Here is a 5,379-nt window from a genome sequence, read left to right as displayed (position 1 = left end):
TAGGAGCAGCTGTGAAACGAAGAGCAGATGGAATTGTGACACAAGGCAAGGACCTCCCAAATGGAAGACCTGTATTTGAGGAAATGTCAAAATTATCAGTCAGCTATCCAAGCAGTTATATATCTCAGAGGAGGAGATAGCGAGCATGGAGGCCCTCCTACCAGATCACCTGGAGACAATCCGTGGGACAATGACGATATACCAGGTAATAGTTATGGGTCAGTTTATGTCAAATCTCACATGTGTTATACAAACATAGACGATTATAGACGATGCTATCATTACATATTTTTGAATTTCCTGTGTTTCCAGATCGTCACCGACAGTCCAGGAGAGATAACTTGGAAGATACTTCTGTTTCTTTCCACGTCACTGCAGCTGTTTCAGCCCACAGACTGATTCTGGTTGAAAAAAACAGACGCAGACCAAGATGGAAAGTCCAACACATCTCACATCGCCGTCCAGCCCATTGAAGATATAAGTGAAGTATGATCAGGATGTTTACCCTGGCATCGTGCAAGACGTTCACATAGAGAGTGGTGCTCTTGTCGCATTGGCCCCAACCGTTTTGTTTTATGGTACAGACCCCAGCATAAGCTTGGAATTGTCCCTGAGCCCCATCCAGTGACCAAAAGGCACATGGAGATGGATACATTGGTCTGAGAGCAACTTAGCTCTCTTTCTAAACCGTAGATGCCCTTGGAAACTCACTATACAGTACTTACAAAGCAGGACATAAAATCATACATTAAATAAAACATGTGTAGCTCTCAATGAACTCATCCCTCAATATATTTGTGCTAGAATTTCTAGTTGTTACGTCTGTGTGTAGCTAAAACATTGTTCTTATGTTGAAAAGGTGCTAGTTCCAGTGTTTTGGAATCTTACTTTGGCTTATATTAATTAAATGTTTAATAATGGTTGTTGTTCAACATGTTTGCAATAAAATAATGTTATGTCATATCCATATCCACATTTCCATTTCCACATGTCATTTCCATCACAACCCATATTTTCGAGGTAAATTAGTATATTGTGTATAATTTACATTGAATTATTTGTTTTAGATAGGGAAATCATATGGTTGTTATCATAATCTCACAAAATGGATGGGTGGAAATATCTTATTTTTCATGGTAAATACATTTTTCAGCTGTCACTAAGGCAAGTTGATACATTCAGGCGTCATGTTGAATTATTAATATTAGGAAAACATGAAAAATCACTTAAAAGAATATTCAATACAATTTATGTACAAATGTATAAAAAATGTGTTATAAATAAATTGTATGATATTTCATTTCCAACTAAAATGAATGTTTAATGGCATCATGGAACTGACATTTGCCTATGGCTGTCTGGGAAAAAGAACAAAAATATATACATTCCTGAATAGTACGATCGTATCCATTATCAGATATTGTTTCTAGACAAATCAAAGACAATTACAATACTGGTAAAATGTATCACCCACCAATGCTGCTCGGATGCGCAGCTCGCCAAAATTCCCAACCAACGCGGCTCCACGTACTGTACACGTCCTCTTTTCATTTGGATGTGTTCACAGTTGGAATAATTGTTTGAGAATTCGCAAAGTATAAAAGCCAACGGTCCAATATTATAGAACACCGCTGTAAATAAGCATACACGTTTTGGACTCTGATAGGTGCAACTAGTAATAGTCCTACCTTGCTGCCTATTGTCCTGCAGTACTATGACATGTATATTAATATATACATTTATTAAAAGTGTTCCTGCTTTGAGTTTACTCCTAGAATGTTACACTATTTCTATTTAAATGTGGATACATTGAAGATACCTGTTGCATAATGTAATGAATGTTTTTGGTTAAGAGTATACATGGTTACAGGTATGGTCCGTATGATAGAGGCCATTTGTATAAAGATACCTGTTTTCAGGTGTACTTCAGTTCTGTTTTAGCTCAGGTATGTGAGTTGTGGGGAAGCTGAGGGGCAATAGGCTGGTATACTCCAATCTGCTACAGTTGGCTTGGGATAAGCCTGATTCATTCAGTGTTTTGACAGTATTTGAAATCTGTTTATTTTGTAAATATCTTTCTAGACCTACGTACATATCCATTGCATTTCGTCAGCTGTACAACATTTTCACTGTGAATTAACTGGATACTATTTTGCACCTGATCCTGCTGCCTCCTGTTACTCACTACCCTTAATATGGCTGATCCAACATCTGGGCCCTACAACAGACTCCCTCATCACCCCCAGATACGTGGTGAGTTATGTAAAATAAAAACCCATTCCTCCCTCACCCTACTGTCCAAAGTGGAACAACAAGCACACCATATATATTTGATAAAATGAGTGTTTCTCACATTACAGTCATAGTTCAGAAGTGTGAGTTCAGTGGCACAGAAAGCAGCGCTGAACGCGAGACGGTTTTCCAGCAGACCAGTCATGCATGATGAGCACAAATCACCTGCACGAGCTGTGAAACCCGGACTTAATAACAAACAGCAAACACAATCTGCAATTTGAATGTTACGTTCACTATAACACCAACATTTAGTTAGTCGATGGATAAACATGACAAGCTCCTAAGTCGTTATATAAATCTTGTATAACAGAGAATCCCAAGATTTGCTAAATACCCTCCCACTCTCTTCCATATGGAGGTCTGGAGGAGAAATGCACAGGCATGCAACTGGAGAGGGAATTCACCTCACGAGACCCCTCTATCACAAGAAGGTGAAAGGTTGATTGATAGAAAATGGAAACAGCCTATCAGAAGGTTGCGCTCACTGGCACGTGACAGGTCTGGCAATGGGACCTTTTGTTTTCTTCCAGCAGCCAGAACATTTTGTCAAGCACTTTCCTTTCACAATCACTTCCTATACAAGCTGCTTGTGAGAAAAGAAAAGAAAAAAGTGCAATCGGGGTGGCCGTTACTAGGGGCAGGTCTTCACAGTGCAGGTCATGGCCTATGCCATACAACCCCACACAGCTTCACCATTCACATGACCGGAGTGGTAATTGCAGTTACTCATATCTAGCATTATGTTTTCATCTGGGTTTGTTCACACAGAAAAAGCTTTATGCATGATAAGATATTACTATGGGCTGTGTCTGTCAAGGAACAATAACGCACTGAGAGGTGAGTCAGGTAAGAGGTGTAGAAATCTGACTACCTCCCCTGAACCTTCTCTGTCTGCATGACCTGACTGGACGCAGCTGTCTCTCTATGCCCGTCCTGCCGCTCTGCTGCTTCACATCGCCAAGCTAAACTGTGTGACACACCACACATAGTTCACACTCTTCCACCTCCCCTTCAACTGCCCTGAGCAGAGAGGGGAAGGGAGACGGGTAAGAGCACCGAAAATCTGGTTTGAACACAGGATGCATTATGATACCACTACAGCTCTTAATTTTTGAAAAAGTGCATTAGTTCATCCACTGCAGTCTGCCTAAGCCTCTTGGGACGAGGAGCGTCTGGACTCAAAGACATGAGAGACATGCTGAATCATCACGGATGGGATACAAATCCCCTGAGACTGTCAGGCAGCACAAATGACAGGAACAGCAACTGAGGGATCAGCAAGTCCCCTTTACCGCGGGGCAGGGGAACAGGGGCTTTCATGCCCTCATTGCAATGGCAGCCTGAATAAAGCCCTTCACAATCTCTTCTTTTTGCCCATGTTTTGCTGAATATGTGGCTGGGTGGCAGCTGCAGGTTGGGTGATAACAGCAAGGCTCTGTTTGCGAAGAGCTTTTGTAAGCTGCTTCGCTTATGGGCAGGAGATGACAAGATGCCTTCCCCCTTTGTGTGGCAGGGAGAGAGCCGGGGGGTATGCAGGGACAGGGTTCACATGGGGCGAATGAAAATAAATGCTTCAGTGATGCAGCAGACGTCAAGTCAAGCTGGGACACAAGCACCTATTCCAAGCAGCTGATACACTTTGAACTGATCACCAGGTGCAACTTAATATGTCATCATATTCCACAGTGCAGAGATCAAAAGGAGAATCTGTGGATGTCAGTGGATATGCCAAACCAAATATGCCATTTATTAACAATTTCACAAGTACCACTGACCTGCCCATCTCCAATAGTCAGGCTAATTCTGATCCAGTCCGTCTGAAATGGAGACATATTTGGGGATTACCATATAAGAAGTCTACTGTATTACCTGAGATCTGCCTAACACAATCCCCTATTATGTACATTAAAATAGAGTATGAATACTTTTCCTTAACAGAAATCTCAGCAAGCCTCAGAAAACGTCATATTACAATGCATCTGAAACCATCCCAAGGGAACATGAAACATCTCTATTGCATTTGAATAGCCTATATATGCAAATTGCATAGTTGTTTTAGGAGACATACTGTAGCCAGCCAGCCATATATGTATGTAAATGTGAAATTACAACTGGCCACCCTCTTCACATCTATACGTTATACTCTGCTGCCCATCTGTGGTGGAAGCACGAAATAGCCCAAAAGTTAAGAACCCCCACTCATCAACATGTTATAAAACCATGCCAGATCTTTGAATATCCATTGTTTCTCTGTTTTTGGTAACATTGACTTTCCATATTTCATCTGAAGGTATTTGTCTCGTATGTACTTGTATTAGAATGAGATGTGGTAAGAATGTACTGTTTGTGACTCATATTTCAATTTGGCTGTTGGTATGGAAACATATGTTACTTTGACACAGGCAGTGATGGTTCTTTATTAGATTAGATAGTTCGTTATTTTTGGTTGATATTTGCTTTGTAACTACACATTTGTGTAACTATACATTGTAACAACATTGAATTACAATGCTTTAGTGCATTATAATGATGTTTTCCAAGAATACACAAACATATTATTTCTGAATAATTACATACTCACAAGATTGTTACAGAGTAGTATATCAAGTTATTCCTAAAGAAATAGAACAGTAATGATTAGGTAAATACTGTAACTATTTCTAATAAAATGTCAAAGACATACTGTTTGTGTTAATTGTTTGCTATGCGGTGATCCTACATGCCACACTGAATGTTTTATCTTCCTGAGATAAATAGGCTACACATCTATGCATTGTAACACACATTATTGACTTGGTCCATTACAAGAGTTCCACAGATGAGTCCAGCACAAAGATTCGAGTTTACTGCCCACATGTGTTGTGATACAATATATATTCCTGCTGACTGTATTCTATTTTGCCATTGGCTGAATCGATGCGTTATTCTGTAGCTTCATTTGATGCTTCATGTAATTTCATTGGATATAGCCTATATTGTCTTCCCCATGTTCATTGGTCCATAAATACACCGAGTTATTCTATTTGCTAGAAGCTCAATGCCTTGATCTCGAAAGCACCCAATTGGTTCATAAACTGGGTTAGT

Source organism: Oncorhynchus keta, chromosome 14 (genome assembly GCF_023373465.1).
Source record: "Oncorhynchus keta strain PuntledgeMale-10-30-2019 chromosome 14, Oket_V2, whole genome shotgun sequence".
Lineage (NCBI taxonomy): Eukaryota > Metazoa > Chordata > Actinopteri > Salmoniformes > Salmonidae > Oncorhynchus > Oncorhynchus keta.
The sequence above is the reverse complement of the archived record's forward strand: the minus strand, read 5'-3'. Positions refer to the sequence as shown.